The sequence below is a fragment of the Lontra canadensis genome, unplaced genomic scaffold (genome assembly GCF_010015895.1).
Source record: "Lontra canadensis isolate GAN:19392208 unplaced genomic scaffold, GSC_riverotter_1.0 scaffold73, whole genome shotgun sequence".
NCBI lineage: Eukaryota > Metazoa > Chordata > Mammalia > Carnivora > Mustelidae > Lontra > Lontra canadensis.
The window spans coordinates 910,270-931,289 of NW_022631067.1; the positions used below are offsets into that span (position 1 = coordinate 910,270).

The 21,020-nt window shown below is 60.4% G+C and overlaps 1 protein-coding gene across 2 annotated transcripts in view; it reads right to left on the reverse strand.

The window, feature by feature from the left end:
• MCF2L (MCF.2 cell line derived transforming sequence like) overlaps positions 1-13,099 on the reverse strand; it is a 121,362-nt gene extending 108,263 nt beyond the window's left edge. For both annotated transcript variants that reach the window (XM_032881018.1, XM_032881015.1), the window contains exon 1: positions 13,004-13,099. The gene's annotated coding sequence lies outside the window, so the exon portion shown is untranslated. The remainder of the gene's footprint in view (positions 1-13,003) is intronic.
• Between the last annotated feature and the right edge of the window lie 7,921 nt (positions 13,100-21,020).

The following is a 21,020-nucleotide window of genomic DNA, read 5'->3' on the forward strand; positions in this document are numbered from 1 at the left end:
CCACAGCCAACTCTGCCAACAGCCTGACAACCACTCGCTGGACATTTTAAAGGGGGTGAGAATACCCTACAACCCAGCAATCACACTATTGGGTTTTTACCCTAAAGATAACAAATGCAGTGATCCGAAGGGGCACGTGCACCCGAATGTTCATAGCAGCAATGTCCACAGTAGCCAAACTATGGAGAGAACCTAGATGTCCATCAACAGATGAATGGATAAAGAAGATGTGGTTCATATATACAATGGAATACTATGCAGCCATCAAAAGAAATGAAATCTTGCCATTTGCAGTGATGTGGATGGAACTAGAGGGTATGATGCTGAGCGAAATAAGTCCATCAGAGAAAGACAATTATCATATGATCTCCCTGATATGAAGAAGTGGAGAAACAAGACAGAGGATCACAGGGGAAGAGAAGAAAACATAAAACAAGACGAAACCAGAGAGGGAGATAGACCATAGGAGACTCTTAACTCTAGGGAACAAACTTAGGGCTGCTGGAGGGGAGGGAATGGGGGAGGGGGTGACTGGGGGACGGGCAGTAAGGTGGGGCGTGTGATGCAATGAGTGCTGGGTGTTATGTAAGACTGATAAGTCACTGACCTCTACCTCTGAAACTAGTAATACACTGTATGTTAATTGATTGAATTTAAATTAAATAAAATACAATTTTAAAAAAATTTTAAAGAAGATTTTATTTATTTATTTGATAGAGAGAGACACGGCGAGAGAGGGAACACAAGCAGGGGGAACAGGAGAGGGAGAAGCAAGCTCCTCGCTGAGCAGGGAGCCCGATGCGGGCCTCGATCCCAGGACCTTGAGACCATGACCTGAACCAAAAGCAGATGCTTAATGACTGAGGTACCCAGGTGCCCCAGAATTAAATTAAAAAAAAAATAAAGGGGGTGAAAGCCTATGGTCTGTGAAATATGCTGAAATGAAGCTGTTAGTAAAAAATGAAGGGCAGACAAGGTAGTCTCCCCACTCACGGACACGCACACACACTCACAGTCGCACAAAGTCACACGCACACTCACACACACACGGCCTCTTCTGGGCGACACTGAGCTGTCACACAGACCCCTTCCTCTGCTTTCTCTGCGCGTCCAGAAGCCGGCCCAGGTGTACGGGACGAGGGTGTGCTCCCCGAGGCGTCCCCGCCACGGGATGGGGGGCCGGCAGGCGGGTGTCGCCTGCAGGAATCCCTGAGCTGAAGCCGCGAGCCCTGGGCTCCCCAGCGAGCCTGCACTCCTCGCCGGGCTGCACCCCCACAGTCCCTGACGCCTGCCCAGACCGACCCCGTCTCCCGCACATCTGCCTCTGAACGGCCTCACCGCTCTAACCCCACGCGGGATCCCCCACACGGGATCCCCCACACGGGATCCCCCACACGGGATCCCCCACACGGGATCCCCCACACGGGATCCCCCACACGGAAGGCGTGCGCTGGCACCACCTGCCGGTGAGCCGGGGAGGGGCAGGGACGGCCTTGCCCGCCAGGCTGCGGGGGAAGGAGGGACCCTGGAGCGGTCCCCGTGGGGCGCCCGCGTGTCAGGAACGGTAACAGCTGAGCTGAGCCCAGAAACCGCGCTTGGCGCAGGACGGAAGAGCCGACTTGCGAGCGCAGACTCGCACCGTCCGCGGCTCAGCCCCGGCACCGGCCCTGCCGCGCCGGGCCCCGTCCTCGGGCCACACGCCAGCCTCCACGGCGGACGTCCACACACCCGGAGGGCCATGCGTCTGCAGGTCCGAGCAGGACATCCTACTCACGCCTCCGCCAAGCCACACGGCGAAGAGGCCTTTAAACACCGACGACGCACAAGCGAGCGCCACCCGGTCGACCGTGGAACGAGCGAGCTCGGAGCCTGCGTGGACGTCCGCTCTCCTGCCTCGCCCGCACCTCCTCCCGGGACCCCGGGCCTCTCCAGTGTGCACGAGGCCCCCGCTCAGTCACGGGCCTGCCGTTGCGCCACACACGGAGGCTTCAGCGCCCACCAAGGCGCAGCAGGCACGGCCCGCAGGTTTCGGGGCGACTCCACGTCCTGCTGCCGGAAACGGGCAGGCGCAGGGGTTTGTGTGGATGCAAACTTGGGGCTCTTTGGGGGAAACAGCCAGGAGCACGATGGCAGGGTCATGTGGTGAGCGCCCGCCTAGTTGTGCAAGACACGCCCACTGTCTTCCTCCTAACCATTCCCACCGCAGTGCCGGCTGCTCTGCCCTGACGGGGGAGGAAGGAGCCAGGAAACAGGGCTCACTCGAGCAGAGGACGGGCCCACAGCCGCAGGACCCCAGGCGATGGCTGCCAGCCAGAGGATCGGGCGCAGGATGGCACCAGGCTCTCGGCTCCCACGCCCACGCGTGACACGGGTGTCCTCACCCCCCGATCACGGGTGCCGAGACGGTGCTGATGGTCCGAGCAGACCTCATGGGCTTCATCAGGGAATCTGAAGAGTTAGCCGGGAACCGAGTTTAAAGTCCGCTGTTCTCTTGGAGGGATTTTGCTATAACGCCCCGCAGAGGGGGCGGCAGTGGCGTGGCCGGCTCCCGGTCCTTGCTCTGTTCCATTTCCTGGCCTGTGGGGGCATTGCTCCGGCAGGCCCGGACCCCTGACCACACCGCCTGAGGGACTCGGTCGGCCCTTGAGCACACAGCCCTGCGGTGGCCGTGGTGCAAGGAAAGGACACCGAGGACCCCTGAACAGACCCTCGGCTCACAGCAGTCCCACCGCCACCGACGGGAGAAGCAGAATTAACTAACAGAACTCAGACTGCGGCAAGGAAAGTGACGTGGAAAGACTGTGCCCCTCCCAGACGGACGGACCTCAGGGGAAAGCAGAGAGAGGCCCGGAGACCAGAGGCAGGACAGCCTCTGGGGCGCGCCTGCGTCGGGGCGTGGGCGAGCGGCTCCTGACGCTGGCTTTCTGAGGGTCGGCCCCAGCGGAGGCTGCTTAGCACCTCGATGGTCTGTGTGCACAGGTGCCGACCTCCCACCGCCACTTGCTGAGCCGGGAACTGTGAGGAAAAGGGGGTGTGCGGACCCTTGTCCACTCGCGGGCCCACAGCAGCCGCTTGACGCAGAAGCCTTCCTGCGGGGCGTGTGACACACACACGTGCCCTCAAATGCACCTCATGGTCCACTTAGTGCAAGCAGACGTCGCTTCCAGGGTCACAGACGCGCCGGTGAACCGGAGGGACACAGGGACCAGAGGGTCACAGAAGAAGCTGTCTCGCTGCAGAAAACCAGCACACGGGCAGGAGCGACGGCAGCCCGACTTTGCACAGTTGGCGCGCCGTCTGTGTGTTTCAAAGCACGTTTTCAGGTTTGTATTTGTAAGAAAACGCCACACCCGAGTTCAGACTCACAACACCAAGAGCAGGAGTGGGCAAGCCGGCCGCGGCCCCCAAGTGTTGTTTCAAACACAAAACGGTGATGCCTAACATTTCTGGTATGAAAATGTCATTTCCATATGAAGACGGCCAACTCTCGTCTTCTAGAGCACACAGCTGGAGAAACGCCACAGACGCAAACTTGTAATGTGCAATTTTGTACCTTTCAGGTGAGTCTGGATTAACCGAACCGTCTGCACACACGGAGAGAAGATGGGAGCACGGCCCGGGCCTGAGATCAAGCAGCGGAAGCCACAGACCTGATGCCCTTCCATTCAGCACGCATCCGAGGGCAGGGGTGCGTGCCAGGTCGGGGAGCACGGGGCAGGAGACTCAGCTAGGGAGGGGGTGCACCTGGGAAGGGCCCAAGGGGGAGGGGTGCCTGACCGGAGCCCAGGGGTTGGGCAGTGGTGCCAGGACTGAGAACTCGGGTGACTGGAGGGGCTCTGCTCCTTCCTTGGAAGGACGGGTCCCCACAGGAGGTCGGGTTTCCCCAGGAGGATCTTGGCCAGTGCTTCAGGTAGATCTCTTACCTAGAAGATTCTCGAGGCCACTTCTGCTAAGTGAATTAAAATACCGTGTTACCATCCAGAACACACCCCCAGTCGTCACAGCGTGTTTGTAGCGTCTCTCAAGAGAACAGACCAGAAGAAACACAGCTGGTGAGTGACAGGCGCCACTGTCTCTCCTCATTTGGGTCTCCCTACTCAGCTGACAGGAGAGGTTCCCCATGACGCAAGTGCCCCAGACTTGAGTTTGTCAAACTGGCCTTTTCCAGGGCTCGGCCCCCCGTCCCACGGACAGTGGATGTGCTCTCCATATGCAGCCCAGCAAGGATGAGGGTCTCGTGTGCCCTCAGCCTGCCGAGGCTGGGAGCCCCTTTACAGTGGACAGACATTGTGTCTTGTTCTCTCCCTGACGTCCTGGAGTCCCAAACCCTAAACTTCCGCGGAGCTGGTTCTGAAAGTGATGTTCAAATCACGCCCCTGTCATCCCAGAGAAGATACTTCCTCGGCCTCTGGAGAGCTGCCGGCTTCCCACCCTGGACTGAAGTTTTAGGACAGAGGGGGCTCCTGTCTTAAGTATTTTTCTCATCCCTAACATGCGTTTTAGATGCATTCCTCGATGCAGCATGTCTCCTTAATTTGTGACTGTGTAGATTACGAGACACATTCAGCCTTGAGAGGTTGGCACTCAAACAGGAGAAGAGACAAATGCTCAAATCATTCCCTCATCAGCAGGAAAGTGGCAAGTTCTCTGGGCAGATGAGGTGTGCATGCCTGGCTCCTTCCGTAAAAGGCAGGAGATGGGGAACAGGAGAGGTTGTGTGAGTTTGACCTTGGTGGAGGTGATGGGAAAGATTTCCTGAACGTATTAATTCAAACATCAAGCCGCAGAGAAGAAAAAAATGGTAATTAGATAAACCCCACATCCTATTACAAGAGGGATATCGTGGGGCGCCTGGGCGGCTCCGTCGGTGAAGCCTCTGCCTTTAGTTCAGGTCAAGATCTCAGGGTCCTGGGATCGAGCCCCACGTAGGGCTCCTCACTTGGTGGGGAGTTTGCTTCTCCCTCTCTCTCTGCTCCTCCCCCTACTTGTGCTTTCCTCTGGCTCTCTCTCCCTCTCTCTCAAATAATTAAGAAAAATCTTTTTAAAAAAAGATTAAGAAGAAGAAGAAGAAGAAGAAGAAGAAGAAGAAGAAGAAGAAGAAGAAGAAGAAGGAGAAGAAGAAGAAGAAGAAGAAGAAGGAGAAGAAGAAGAAGGAGAAGAAGAAGAAGAGTGATAACGTGACTGATTGGGCTTTATGCCAGGAATGCAGAGAAAAGGTTGCAGAGGATTAAGTGTGGAAAATGTATAAACATACCTCCTTCTTTTTAAACAAATTTTTAATTTATTTATTTGACAGAGAGAGACACACACAAGTAGGCAGAGAGGCAGGCAGAGAGAGAGGGAAGCAGGCTCCCCGCCGAGCAGAGAGCCCGACGTGGGGCTCGATCCCAGGACCCTGAGACCATGATCTGAGCCGAAGGCAGAGGCTTAACCCACGGAGCCGCCCGGGCGCCCCAAACATACCTCCTTCTGATGTCGTTCCTAAATAACAAGTCATGATCATCTCCAGATGCCAAACAGCACTTGATAAAATTATTTTCATTTGTTCTTGATTTAAATTACTCAAAGAAGAAGACGGGTGGGTATTCTGATACAACACACATCCACACACTGAAGTGTCTCTATTTCAGCCAGTGTAATTCTGGACAAGAAGACTGCAGGAGGCATGTTCCCCGACACTAAACTAGGCAAGGACACCCACTATTCCACAGTGCCCTAGAGATACTGGACAATGCAATTAGACAAGGAAAAGAAGTCAGAAGTATGAAACACTCAAGAAATAAAACCATAATTATTTGTTGATTTGTTTGTATAATTATGTAATTAGAATGAATTTTGGATTTTATATGGAAAATAAAAGCTAGCAAGAATGGTCAGGTAAACCTGAGCATGGAGGGGCAATGAAGTGAGATGAATCAGGTAAAATGTTAAAATGTGCCCCAGACCCCCAATGTCTAAAGCTCAGTGGGACCAGAAATTGAAAGACAAACAGACCAATGATGCAGAACAGAAATTCTGGAAGTTGACCCAAATGCATGTGGACATTTAATAATAATATATTAAATAATTTTAATATATTTTCAAGGTGGTGTCTCCAATCTGTGGAGTGAAGATAGAGATCTTAATAGATGGCACCGGGACCACCAGATTAGAAACACAAAGTTGGATCCATATTTGAGACCACACAACAAAATAAATTTAAACCAGTTAAAGGTTTACATGTAAATAAAAGTCCCGGGGCCGGGGTCTGAATGGTGAATTCCTTTAAAACCTTGGAATACGAAGGACTTTTAAACTATAACTCAACATCTGAAAGCCACACACGGAGACACACGCAGAGACACACGCTCACCCCACACACACTCACCCAACACACACAGAGCCCTTCACAGAGACACACATGTGCAGAGACACACGCAGACACGCAGACACACTTTGCCCTTCCAGGAAGTGAGGAGCCCAACAACCACAGCATTAGGGGCCCTGGCAGGGCTGTGCCCATTGGGACCCGTGGCCACTCTCCCTCGGGGCAAGGCCAAGATCTGCCGTCCCACACTGGCTGGTGTCCTGGGGACAACCTCAGCATTAGAGGAAGAGAGAGCACTAGCTAACCCCGGGGCATAGGTGCCAAGGAGGATGGATGTGAGGGGAACAGACCCCGAGGGCGGGTGTCACCGTCCAAAATTTACTGGGTTAGAATAAAGCTCAGTAAGGGAAGTGTGTGTAGAATTGGCCGCTTATGGAAAACAGAGCAGATATAAGACTCTGTGCTTATACATCAAAAACTCACATGACAGAAGGAACGTCAAAACCTGAAAAGGAGAAAAGTCAGTCCAGGAGGAGGGGGAACCAGAGGAGGACAAGAGACAGAGACCAGACGCCTCTGGGTGAGCGGCATTGGGTGCAGAAACATGCCATTGTCCAACGTAGCTAGCAGGTAAAATGGAAATTAGAAAAAATTTCCATTATTTATTTTGGAGAGAGCAAGCGTGTACACAGGGATGGGGGTGGGGGGCACAGGGAGACTGAGAATCCCGGGCAGGCTCCACGCTGAGCACAGAGCCAAGCAAGGGGTCTGATCTCACAACCCTGAGGTCTCACCTGAGCCAAAATCAAAAGAGTCGGCCGCTTAACTGACTGGACCACCCAGGGGCCCCAAAGTAAAATGGAAATTAAACAGGGTATCATCGGGGCGCCTGGGGGGCTCCGTCGGTGAAGCCTCTGCCCTCGGCTCAGGTCCTGATCTCGGGGTCCTGGGATTGAGCCCCACATCGGGCTCCCTGCTCAGCGGGGAGCCTGCTTCCCTCTCTGCCCCTCCCCCTGCTCGTGCTCTCCTTCTTCTTCCTGCTCTCAAATAAATACATAAGTAAATCTTAAATAAAATGACAATCATTGAAAAATAAAACAAAGGAATTTACTTCTCTGCTTGCTGACACAGCCACACACAGAGGATTTGGAGACTTCAGGACAGGGTGAGGGACTGTCTCTCGCCGGCGGGATAGTCCCGGACCCGACGGCTGAACATCTAAAGCCCAGCTTCCTGCCATCGCTGCAACCCCACGTCCCCGGCAGGGTGGCTGCCGCCGTTGACACCACCAGGCCCGCGTGAGGGGAATACGGGGGAGCCATGCACTGCCGTCCCTGGGAACCACCGGCCGGGAGCAGGAGGACAGACCGGCCCTGGGGATCCTCACGGTGGACAGCATGAGAAGGAACTCAGCGCGTCTCCCTCCAGGCTGGCTGCGGGGGCAGAGCTGCCCTCCCCACAAGCCGCAGACGGGCTGTGACCCGCGTGCATGCCGGGTGCCGCCACACGGGCGAGCCCACCCTCCTGCTGGCCCTCGGCTCCGACCGCTCCGCGCGTCCTAGCCACTCCCCTCCTTGAGGGTCCACGGCAGGTCCCGTGCGTGTCCCTCCCTCTGCGTCGCTGAGACCCGCCTGGGTTCCCGCGAGCAGGCTGCGCGTTAGCTCGTGTGCCAAGGGGAACTCGGCGGTACCAACTGACACGCACGGGAGCCATCGGAGGTTGAAATGCGCGTACGTCCCAGGCCCGTCCACCCGCCGGGCACTCGCCCGGGTTGCTCTCTGGACATGCCTAGGATGAGGCAGAAGGCCCGGGGGACCCGAAGGCTGATACCGTGAGACTCCCAAGGCCCCAGACAGGACGGTCCGACCCACACAGACAGCTGGGCTGGATTAAAACGTATAATCGGACTTTCACTTCTGTTAAATATAAGACAGCGGGACCAACACGGACGCAGGCACTAAGGCCCCGTCGCCAAACTGAGACTTAATTACAGCTTCGAGTCCCCCAGAAACGGGGCGACCAGCGCCGGTCAGTTGGGTGACCTTGGGTGACCTGCCGATGGACCCCTGAGCAGTGACCCCGCGATCACCACCCGATCTCCTTCCACAGAGAGTTCCTCGCCCTCCCCTCCTGCGAGGAAGGAGCCTCTCACCTTGTCCCCTGCTCGGAGCCCCTTCCCACCTGCTGGGCCGGATGCTGTCCCGTCCCGGATCCCTCGAGCAAAGCCAATGAGATCTTTTAAACATATTCATTTACATTTTGTAAGAATTTAAAGTGATATTTTAAAAACCCTTGGGAAAATGCTAACGGCAAACTCACTATCCTAGAAACCGGTGGATGCGCTGGGGAGAACCGGCCCGTGAGCCTCCTGTCCCACGAACCGTGCCTCCCGGCAACAAGGACGCTTCTGTCCAGTAGGTGAGCTCGGGCCGGGAAGCAGGGAGTTCTCCAGGGGAAGAGGACCCTGCAACTGTGCAGAGTTAGTCGGTAAACCCAAGCATGGCTCCTGACGGCCGCTGGCATCCCAGAAGACGGACAGGCCACATCACGGCCGTGCTGCAGGGCGGCCCTCTCAGGCCGTCTTTAGGAAGCGCCCCCGGGGGCCGGGTCCGGTTCTGGCTTCTGGGACGACACAGGTTAGTGACGCTGTGAGGTTCAGCGGCGCGCAGGCGACAGCGTCATGGGAACAACAGGACGGCAGCCCCAGGCTCCTGACACCACGATTTCACTTCTCCCAAACACTTGTGGGTGTAAATATGACCGTCAGGGGCATGTGGCCCTGGGATCACCCTAATGGCAGAGCACACATCATAAAGCTCATAATTACACAGAAAATACAAAATCGGTCCCGCTGCTGGCGGGCTGTGGCGGGGAGGGGTGTGGGGTGGGGCCATGGAGATGAGCGGCCGCCTGGGTCTCTCTGTCCCTGCGAGGGGCTTCTCCGGACCCTCAGAGGCCTTCCTCCAGGTCCTGTGACCTGTCCCGCCGGTTGTAACCGGCGCCAATCAGTGCCCCTCCGGAGAGCCCATCTGGGAGGGCCTGGGAGAGCAGACAGCCACGAGGCTCCCAGGCACTGCCGGCCCCAGGGGCTGCTCTCGCCCGGCCCCAGGGGGCTGCCTGAGGGCCCCAGGTGTGCTTCCCACAGCGACGACGAAGCTGCCCCAGACGTCTGTGGGTCCGTGGGCAGCGAACACGTGTCTGCAGACGTGGGACTCCTGCCAGCTTCCTCAGTGACGTGCGCTCACGGGCAAAGACCCACGGACAGGAGGGGGGGTATCAGCAAGAGCCGTGTCGTTTAGAGCAACAGCCAAGTTCTGTTTCCACAAACACCCCATTTTCTCCCGGGAACATCGTACCTGGGACGCGAAACCCCCAAGGGACGTGGCCCCCAGCCTCTTCCAGGGCCGCTCGCTCCACACACCACGTGCCCTCCAGCAGGGGGGCCACACCGGGAAGGGCAGCAACCCTCCCCCCCAAAAAAAACAGCACAAGCTTTGGGAGACAAACCACACATCTGTGTGACTGTGCAACGCTCAACCCGCGTTCACTCAGGGCCGCTCACCTGCTCTCCACGGAGCTGTGGCCACGCGCCACGCTAGAAATTGTGGGATCGACCCACAGCAACTTCCTTCCCAGCATCGGCTTCCTGGGGTCATTTTCACTCTCCCCAAACTGCATTTTCAGCCTGAGCTCATTTTCCATGCAAAGCTGTGAGGGTCACATCGGGCTGGTGCAGCCCTTTCTGCAGCTGCACCGCCGCCTGCCACAGGGACACCATATCTGCCATGAGGATGCCCACGCCTGTCACAGAGATGCCCAGGCCTGCCACGGGGACGCCAACGCCTGCCGCCCCGTCTCACGTCCTCCGCGCACGCAGGGATTAGGTCCCGCCACTGGAAAGCACCGATATCCGGAGGGTTTCGACGACACAACGCCAACTTCACAACCCAGCCTCACGCGGCCGACAGTAACCGTTGGCACTAACCGCACGTCAGGAACCGCGTTGTCTCTTAGCCTCAAAACTCTGCCCAGGACCTGTAGCAGCGCCGAGCTCAGAGGTCCGTGGACGTCGTGGAAGACTTGGCTGACCCGTCAGAGCGGACACACTGTTGGAAGAGCACACGTGGGCCTGCGGCGTCCAAAGCCAGGGAGGCCCGTCAGCAGTAGCAAGCGGGCCTCCCAGACGTGGCGTCTGCGCGGGGACTGGGCACTGCCACCCACGCTCTCCCACGTGAGCTCTCGGACGACAGAGGGCCTCCGAAGCCGGCAGCCGGCCACGCCTCGCGTGTCCCTGTGCCGGCGCTCAGCGGCCGCTGCAGAGAGAGGCCGGGGGCGGGGTGAGGCGGGCGCCGGCACAGGGCGGCAGGGGCAAGGAGCGCAGAGCCGGCCGCGCTCGGGAGCTCTGCTCGCTGAGACGCACGTGTGCCCTGGTGGGCCTGCGTCTGCGGGTCTGTAACCACCCAAGGTGTCGGCCCTCCGGACCGCACGGTACCTGGGACAGGCGGCTTGTTTCCCCCCACTGGCCGTTCCGTGAGGCGACCGGCTCCCACCGTAGTCCTCCCTGACCTCTGCGGTGTCCTGTGTGCTCGGGAGCGCCGTCCCGCCTGCCTCAGCTGCTCACCCAGAACCGGACGGGGTGGGGGGCTCAGGCGTCACTGCCCCCCGGGTACGTCAGTGCCCCCATCTGGCCCTGTCGGCCCGGTGCCCCGGACACGTGACAAAGGCCAGCCCAGGCGGGGTCATGGACCAGGGGTCGTCAGCAGAGGCAGCTGGGCTGGAATGCAGGGACAAGCGGATGCCCCTGGCCGGCACCAGGGGTGGTGTGGGCCCACAGAAAGGTGCCAAGCAGAAGCATCTCCCACGACTGCTCCCAGAAGGACACTGTGGCCACAGGGAAGGGGGGCAGGGGACACAAGCCAGGGTCCATTTCAGACTCCAGCTGAGACTTGAGCCTGGGAAGGAGACCCTGACACTGACCTGAGATGCCTTCCCCGCCACCAAGAGAAGAGGCAACTGACTGTCCATGGGGCCATCTCAGCCCATGCTCACGGGCCCCCAGGCCAGGCCACGAGCAGCAGGTCTCCTGGGGAGGACATCAGCAGAACGCCCCATGGACGGAGGCCCTCCCCATGCGGCTGTGGTGGTCAGGGTAGGCTCTCAGCTGCCGGTGGGCACACAGGAAAGCCGAGACAGGACAGAGGGCTACAGACCCACTATGAGCACTGGAAAACGAGCTAATCAGAGTCTGTCCCGCACCTGCCCCCTTCCCTCAGCCACCAGCTCCCTCCTTTCTCCACAGGGGCAAGGAAAACAGGGAGGGCCTGGATGCAGGCTACCTTCCTGTCCGCTGGGGAGGGGCAGTGGGGCCCCAGTGGGCCTCGTCCACAGAGCAGGACCTAGTGGCTGGTGAGGTCTGCACCTTGGGGGACAGAGGTAGAATCAATCGTGATGCCGGTGAGAATGGAGGCTGGCCAGGCACGGCTCTGACTCTGTCACCCAGGGAGGTGACACCTGGGGTTCCACTGCTGCCTCTGGCATGGTGCTGTTGTCACCAGGCCACGGATATCCTTCCCACTAGCCCATGCTCCTGGCCACAGAGCGACAACCAGAGTCCAGCCCCAGCGTCCAGCCCCGGTGTCCCACTCCAGAACCTGAGACACAGTGGCCCAGTGGAGGGCAGAAAGACTAGGTGACCTTCCAGCCGCAAAGCTCAGTGGCCCCCGCGGTCCGCTCCGCGGAACCGTGCTCTCACCGAAGCAGGAAGCATGCCGCCTTTCCAAGTGCCCTCCCCATACAGGCCCCCTGGGTGATGGGCAGTGCTGTCCCCAGCCCTGTCCCCAGCCGTCTCCTGCCCTTGCCTTCCCTGGAAGCGGCTGTCCCACTGCTCCGCTCCCAGCATGGAGAGCACCAGAGAGCCGGGGACCGCACGGATCAATGAGTCAGGACGCGCCCCTTCGCGGGGAGAGGGCAGCCTCCAGCTCGCCAACAGTCACCGACAGGGAAAGTTACAAAAATCAAGTTTCTAACCTACAAGAGTGAACAGACGCTGGTGGGGTCTCGGGGAACCCGTGCAGCCACGGCGGGGTCAGTGTGGGGCTCTCAGCCAGCATGGGGCACACTTGCTCAGTCCTCCGGGCCGGCCACCGACCTGCTGAGCCGTGACAGCTGCGTCCCACCAAGCTCAGCGGCACTCCCGTGGTTCCGAGAACCGAAGCCGAGACAGCTGATGGCTCCGTCCAGCCATACCGCGCTTCACCGCAGCCCGGAAGGACGTCGTCCTCTCGTGCTGAGCGCTCGTCAGAAGAACTTCCGGACCAAGTGAGGAGCATCCTGGCAGCTCCTCACCGGGTGTGGCGGGTAGCAGCTGCGGCTGCAGCCGGACGCCACGGGAACGCCACAGAGATGCCACGCGGACGCCACGCGGACGCCACAGACAAGCCACAGGGACTCCGTGCGGATGCCACGGGGACACCACACGGATGCCCGAGGGACGCCATACAGATGTCACGGGGACTCCTTGAGAATGCTGTGGGGAAGCCAGAGGGACGCCATGTGGAGCCACGCAGACACCATGCGGACACCACGTGGGACACTGTCCTCCCAGACCCAAAACACACTCACCTCCTACAAGGACTGGAAGAGTGACTGGCAGGATTTTGAGCTTCCAAGTCAAACTAAGGTTTCCAGCGCTCCTACCTGCGTGTGAGTGTGACCCTGCCGGCGGGTCTCCGACAAGCCTGAGGACATCAGGTACGTCGATCTGAGGGTCACCTTCTTCCTTCTCGGCCTCATCGCGCTGTCTCCGGGAAGAACGGTGGCTGCGTCCAGTTCCCTTGCGCAGGACAAATCTCAGGCAGTCCAACATGAGCCTGTAGGGCGAGACCCAGATTGTCAGAGGGAAGTGAGCTCAGCCGGCCAAGGACCGCATGCCGCGTCTCGAGGCCTGAACAACTGGACGCAGCCTTCGCAGGGTTCACTCAGAGAGGGAAGGCGTCCGTTCACAAGGAAATTCATTCTCCTCCAATGAATTTCTATCGCATCCGTGTTCGCACGCGCAATCTTCTTTTATGATATTGACCCAGAACAAAGGTTGCATAAACAAAAATATTATTTACTTCTGCTGAAGAAACACAAAGGCCTAGATTTCCCCCTTGACATTAAGGCTCTTGTTTCAAGGATATAAAATTCCCAATTCCCTGGTTTCAAGGTCACAGTCTAATTCACCAAACTGGCAGACTTTCAGAGCGACCGCAGACGGCTCAGATTACTTAAAGGCACGTGAAACCCTCTGAACAGGAATGCTGCCCCGAGTCCCAGATCAAACACTAAGGTACAGTCCCTCCTGCGAAAATCCAGCCAAAGAAACTCAAGTCCGGTTTTTGGGAACCAGATTTAAAGAGATAGCAGTTAAGGACACTTGAGACAGAAAGCACCAAAGTCACCTGTGGGGCGCATGGCCCCCGGCAGGCGGCTCCCAACCCCATGGTTCCGTGCTCGTGACGTCCCCCCGTGGACTCGGGACCCGGTAGGCCCCGTCTTCACGAATGAAGGTGAAAATGCTCTGATTTGGACAAGGCTTACGTGCAGCTCCCCAAACAGTATCACCTTTCCGCCACGGTGCTTCTGTTCCACCAGACGCTCCGGGGCAGTTGTGTCCCGGTCTCAAGCCGCGCCCTGTGGGGAGGAGGCCGCCCCAGGGCCGAGCTCCCCCCGGTCACCTTCCTCCCACAAAGCCCCTCGCCGTCCCAGCTCAGGCCCAGCAGCTCTCCCTGACCGCCTGGCCCTGACGGCCGGCCTGTCTTTACAGGAGGAAGGAGCCGCCCCCAGGCTGGGCGGGACACCAGCCCGGTTCCCTAAGGTGGTGGACACGACCCGAGCCACAGCCCTGCCCAACAAGAGACCCCGTTTCCCCCTCCCCCTTCCTACCAACACGCTCTCGGCTCAGTGCTTGCCCGGCCTGTCCCGCTATGCACCTGTGCCTCCGTCTTACCCCCACCGCGGCGGGTCCCAACTCGCTTGTTATCCGCGCGCGCCTCGCGTCACTTCTCTGGGCACGCGCTTCGGGTCCCGGTGATGCTCTCTTGATGTCTCCGCCCAGCACCAGCTTGAGGAGCTGGCGCTGAACCGAGGGGCTGGTGAATGGCTGTCCCCTGAAAAGCCCTGGGACCCGGTCCAGCGCCACCTTTCCAGGACAATCAAACCATGCTCCGCGAAGGGCACAGACAGCGGCCACAGTCAGACTGAATCTAACGATTTCCGATCGCCTCAGTCTGGCCTGGACATCAAACACGGCACATTTCCCTGTTTAACACGAAACCAAACCCCAAACCTTTCTTCCAAATTCAGCTCAGAGACTCTCAAACACGAACAGACTGATGGTCTTCAACCTCCGGGCGGGAAGGAAGACGCCCAGCGCGCGACTGCCCCTTTGTTCCCGCGCCGGCCCCGAGAGCTCGGCGCAGCCCGGCCTCAGCCCTCCCCGCAGTGGGAGATCATAAGCGTCACCAGGTACTCGGTCCCCCATCTTGAGACCCAAGCAAGACGGTCCAAGGTTTGCTTTTAATGAGTTTGTTCTCAAAATCTTGCCCTCCACCCCCGTTGGGTGAAGGACCCGTGAGGCCATCCTCACCTCCGCCAGCAGGGCCCCGGCCACCCTCCCCTCCTGGCAGGCCAGCCCCGAGCAACCGAGGACGGCGGGTGCCAGGGGCCTGGGGGTGGACACCTGCCCCCAGGACCATAGTCCTCCAGTGGCTCTGGGCCCTGTCACCCCCACGAAGCTCCCAGGCAAAGAGGCATAGGACAGATGGTGGCAGCTCCATGTGGTTTCCCACAGCTAATGTCACCCCAAGGGCACAGCTCAAACCCAGACGGCAGGCCCATCACTGGAAAGCTCTCCAGGCGCCCGGGGGCTGTGCCGGGTAAGCGCCCAACCCTTGGTTTAAGCTCAGGTCGTGATCTCAGGGTCATGAGGTCGGTCCTCTGCATCGGGCTCCCCTGCTCAGCGGAAGTCGGCTTGACGCTCTCTCCCTCTCAGCCCTTCCCGCCCGCGCATGCACAGTCTCTCTCTCTCTAAAATAAACACACAGACATTTTCCTTAAAAATAAAAGTAATGAATAAATAAATAAATGAGACTCTCTAGGCTAGTTTAACCACCAGCAGCCGACCGTCGCCGGCCCCTGGCTCCTCCGCCTCCTGCTGAACAGGCCTGGATAGGAGGCTAGACCAGGAGCGGTGACAGCCACCAGGTCTGGTTCTGTCCCTCTCTGGAGTCCAGGTGTCCCCCTCACAGCACACAGGGGACTCGGGGGCCGGGTGGCAGGGACGTGGCGAGCATAGCGGAGATCCATGCCAACCCTCCTCCTGCTGGGCCACCTCCCTGCGCACCTGCTGCGGCTGTCCCAGCGAGGAGGGCATCAGGCAACCCTGCCCTGCAGGAGCTTGGAGTCCCGGGAGAGGGGCTCATGCACACCCAGATCCGGCCGCAGCGTCACTCGCACTCAGTGCCGTCACCGGACCCTGCGAGGGTCCCACGAAGGGGGGCACCGGGGACACCGTGCACTCCCCCTGACGAGACCGCTGGCCGAGGACAGGACAGCTGACTCTCCTCTCCCACTGCCACGTCCCCACTGGAGCCCCGACCAACTGTGACAGCTGTGCTGCTGGACCTGGGGACAACCGACCGCACGGTCAGGTGCAAGTCGCTGACATCAAACACACAGCACCCTCATCCCAGTGCCAAGCATGGGGTTCCAGGAGGGAGAAGCCGCAGGTGGAGGGGGTCGTGCTCCCCCCACCCCCGCCGGGCCACAGAGCCGAGATGTCCCGGCATTTCCTGGTGATCATGCAGTCTCGGACGTCCACTGTGGGCTGAAAGTTCTGGAAGTTCTAGTGCAGGGAGTCGGGAGCAAGCAGGGGTGCGTCCCCATCTCAAAGAGCAACGCGCCGCAGACGGGCCGCGCCAGCCGGGAGCCCACGGAACGTCTACGAGCCCCTTTGCTGCCCGCGAGAGGGGCCACCCCGGCCTCTTCCAGCGGCCACGACAGCCAACCGCAGCGCCGGACTCCGCCCGCTCCCGCGTGGCCTTCCCGTGAGCAGTGCTCAGCCCGCGGCCGCTGCTGGGGGGCTTTGGTGAAGGCCGACCCCGTCTTCTCCTGCCCCTGCACGTCCGCTGCCCGTGTGCGTCCGCCTGGCCAGGGGCCCGGCCGCCAGCTAACGTCTTCATATCTGAGCAGATATGAAAGGACAAACGAAGCAAATGCTTGTGACGACGTCCCCGGGAGCCTCTTAAAGTAATCCGACGTCCATGAGGTCGGGAACCACAAGCCGTGGGGCGGGGGCACCCTGGGCCAGCTCACGGGGATCCACACACACTCCGCACCCTCCGCTCCCACGGCACGATTCTCTCCACGCCGCACGAGGTCAATAACCCGGCGGTGGCTCTCCTTCCACAGTGACCGTGACCTCACCTCAGCCCAGGTGCTGCTCTCCCAGATAAATGTCCCGTTTCCGGTTCGAGACCTCGGGGCGGGGGGACCTGGAGCTCAGAGAGGGAGGGGGTCACCTGCAGGCTGCCGGTGCGGGCCGGTGAGCACCGGGAAGCCCGGGCTGGTGCGGGGGAGACTCTGCCGGAGTCAGAGGCTTTCCAGCTGCCTGAGTCCTCCCAGCTGTCCGGTGCGCTCAGCACCCAGCTCGGCAGGGCCTGTCACATAACCCCTGCAGGACGGCCTTCTTCCAGTGTCCTGGAAGTTCTGTCAGAAAACCTTGCCTCTCGTGCTCTGAGAAGCCGTGCCCCAGGGACCACGCGACACAGAGGGATGGGACGGGGCTCCGGGTCCCAGGCCCCCAATCCCGGGCCGTGGGCCTGCTTGACATCAGCTTTCTGCACTAATCACTCCTTTGCACAACTGTAGGAGACAGCGGGGGCGGGCGTCACCGCCACTTCACAGAAGGCAAAGCCGATACCCTCAGAGGCACCCCGAGGTCTCCAGAGGCCCAGACTGTGACATCAGGTGGGAGGGCGCAGGCCAGCCCGCAGGCAGAGAGTGGGGTCCTGAGAGCCAGAGCACCCCAGCGAGAGCGCCGCCCAGGTCGGGGCAGAACTGTCCCTTCCCCCGGGGTGTGAGCAGAGGACAGGGGTGCCCAGGAAGCTGGGCAGAGGGCAGAACAACCGGGTCTGGAAACCAGCTTAAGGCTGTCACCCCAGGATTTGCACCATACGACACCAGCCAGTGCGAGGGGCTCCCTCCCCGGGGCCCGCACCCCATCACCAACCTGCCAGGTGGGGTCCTCTGCCTGCCGCCGTGGGGGCCTGGACACTTAGCGGCCGGCAGCCCCTGGGGACACACTTCTATTTTCGTGGTGCCCCTGAGGCTCGGGGCCGCAGCGCATCCTGGGGCCTCCCACAGCGTCCCCCCCACGCATCCTGCCGGCTGCCCCGGGCATTAACGCCTTCCTGGACAAGGGCTGGCGGGAAGCCTGCTGGGGCCACTGGACAGGGCTGTCCCCAGAAAGGACGGGAGGCGGTGCCAGCTCGGGAGGGAAGTCTGCTCCTCCCCAAACGCCCTCTTGCTGAAGCTGAGCAGAGGAGCAGCAGCGACAGGGCCCCCTTTGTAAAAAAGTGGAGAACAGCCTTTGAAGTTGAACGAGAAAAGCCGCTCTTCTTTTCAAACTGTGGGAGTCTCTCTTGAGTAGCTCTTTTCAAAGGCAAGGCCGCTAGCCTGGGCCACCCGCCTTTCCCGCTGCTGGGCTGGGGCCCCGGGAAGTAAAGACTCTGGTGGGGGCCTCCTCCTCTGCCCCCCTGCCAGCCTGCGCGGTCACCTGTCCCAGCACCCGTCCTGACACCTGATGGATTGGCGGGCGGGGGTGGGGGTGGGCTTCAGAAGAGTCTGGGATGTGGCTCTTCAAGGTGGGGGGGGGCACCTGCTGCGTGTGAGCAGACCTGGTGACAACGGGGAGGGGACAATGTGCACAGGGATCCACATGCCCTCCACCCTGTGACCGCAGGGACGTGCCTCCACCGAGACCTGGGTAAGGCCCTCCCACTTCCGGAACCTCAACCAAGCCCCCATCCACCCCTTCCGCCGGCACCCCCCTACCCTGGCACACCTGCCCGCCTGGACAGTCCTCCCCTCGTCCTCCGCCACAGGTGCCTCTTCTGATGCTGCTCAGTGCTGCAGGGGAGGGAAGGAGGAGGGGAGGGGTGCAGGGGAGGAGGGTGCCCAGAAAGGCGGGGAAAGGCAGGGGCGGGGACAGTGGTGGAGGGCTGAGGGGGAGGCGGGGGAGGAGGAGGGGAGAAAGGGGTAAAGGTCTGGGGCAGGGGCGGGACCAGGAGGCAGAGGGAGGGAGGGAGGAGAGAGGGGGAGGAGACACCCCGGCCCTCCCTCACCTCTCCCTACGCATCTGGTGGCCAGGGGTCATGCCAAGTGTCTGGGTTCCCGTCCCTCCGCCCGGGGTAGAACCGACCCTGTGCAGATCCGGCACCCAGAGGGGACACGGGCTGGACACGGAGTTCTGCCCCAAGGCTGACCCCGAGACAAGGGTCTTGCCCGCCTCAAGGGACCTGCTCAAAGCCAGCCAGCAGAGAGCTGGGTCTCAGCCCTGTGGCCCTCCAACCATGACAGACTCCCCCAGCCCCCCAGGACTGGCTCAGAAGGGGCAGTGGCTGGCAGGGCAGGTGACCACAGAGCCTTGCTGTGGTCTCACCTGCGTGCGGGGCTCCCGGCCACCTGTGGGCTGTGCTACCGGGGAGCAGTGCTGCCTGGGGCTGAGGGCTGGGGGCGCAGCCCACCAGGGGGACCAGGGCTCGGGCCCCACGGGAAGCACTGCCCGGTGCCCGACCTAGGGCCCAGGGTGGGCAGGAGCTCCCGGCCACATCGATTGCCTGCAGAGGGCCTCAGGGCATGGGAACCAGGACCGCGGATGGAGGACGGAAACACCCCGAACGCAGTCGCAGACGAGCCTCACTCAGGGGAGGCTTCCCCACGTGGAGAGGGGCCCGGTGGGCGGCTGCCGTCCACCAAACCACAGCGTTCTGCCGAGAGGCCCCTCTAGGCACACTACACAGAGTCCCGAGGTGTGGGGGTGCAGCCTGAGACCCCACCCCCTAGGGCACAGTGACAGGGGCCTGGAGGGAGGGTGCCCAGCACGGACCTGCAGGAGCACTTTCCTCCTCCGGGACTGGCTGTGGAGCGCCCAGGGGCTCGTGGGAGGTCCACAAGCACCCAGCGAGCACCCTGGGGGACGCCCCGGCTCTGCGGGCCTAGGATGCGGGGTCTGCGGGGGCCACACTCTCCTGGGAGGTCCCAGGACGGGCCAGGACAGAGCAGGCAGGGCTCACAAGGCAGGGGGCAGGTTGGCTCAGGAAGGAGGGGGTGGTTTGAGGGGAACAGGAAATTAGGCAAAGGGGAAACCCTGTGCTCAGTCTGGAGCCGGAGAGATGGGAGGGGCTGGTCACCAGCAGCGCCCCAAGACCCTCCGGGCGTCCGGGACCAGACAGGTTCCTCCCCACCGAGGGCCACAGGGTCGCAGTGCTCCAGCTGGGGTTTGCCTGTTTTTAAGAGCAAGTCCTTGTTCCCCAGGACTGCACGGGGACCCTCTGGTAAGAGACTCTGCTGGCCAGGCCGTGGGAAAGAGCGTGGAACCGAGCAGTGAGAGGGCGAAGGGAGGCGGCCCCCGGGCTCCCCTCCCTGCAAGGGGCGCTGGGCAGGATGTCCAAACAGACAGCCCCGCTGGTGCAGAAAATGAGGGAATGGGCCAGGGACCTGCACGGTGACCTCACAGGCATGTGTGCAGGCCAGCCGGGCACAGGGTCCCGACGGGCTGGGCTTGGCCCCCAGGCCGGGCTTCTCTGGGGTGAGACCCTGCATCATCATCTCTGTGACCCGCACCAGGACGGGCTCAGACCGGCAGCCCCGGGGCACCAGCAAACCAGCCATCCCAGAACGTGAAAGTGGCCTGCTTCGGCGCCTGGCCCCAACGCGCAGTGGAAATACAGCCGACAAAGCCCCAAGACCTCTGTGCCGTTCAGAAACTGTCACGGCTCATTCTAAAGTCAAGATAATTCGAGAGGAAACAGATTCGCCAGGGACAGAAGCATGCCAGCTCCCCCTCCCGCTCATCATGGCCCGAGGAGCCCTTTGCGGGTCTGCGCGGCTTTCCCGCTCCCGGAGCCGCACAGAAATCACCCTCATAAATGTGGCCCCAGGAAGTGCCCTGCACAGCAGAAGTGCCAAGGGGAATTTGCCCCGCACGGCAGCCCTGCTTGCAGTGTAAGTCCCGTGAGAGGGGAGAGTGCGGGGGCAGAGCGCACGCCTGGGGCCCCGGGCCCCTGTTCCGAGCGCCCACTGCAGAGTCTGGCTCAGTCCCGGAGGCGGGGTGGACGTCCACCCGCTGATTCTGCATCTGGGATGTCGCTGGGACTGCTCTCAGCGCCTGCGAGACAGTGGCCGAGCACGGGGGCCCCTCGTCAGGGTCCCCACAGGTCACTGTGTCCCATGGCCAGCCTGGGACTCATCAGCCTTCCAAATTGTCCCCATTTCTCTGATTTACTGTTTGAAACCAGCATTTGAGATTACATTGTTTATGTAAAAGATTGTTTTCCCAAAAATTTCTCTATTTTTAAAAAATATTTTATTTATTTGAGAGAGTACGTGAGAGAGCATGTCGCATGAGCAGGGGGAGGGGCGGAGGCTGAGCACCGAGCCCTGAGCCACC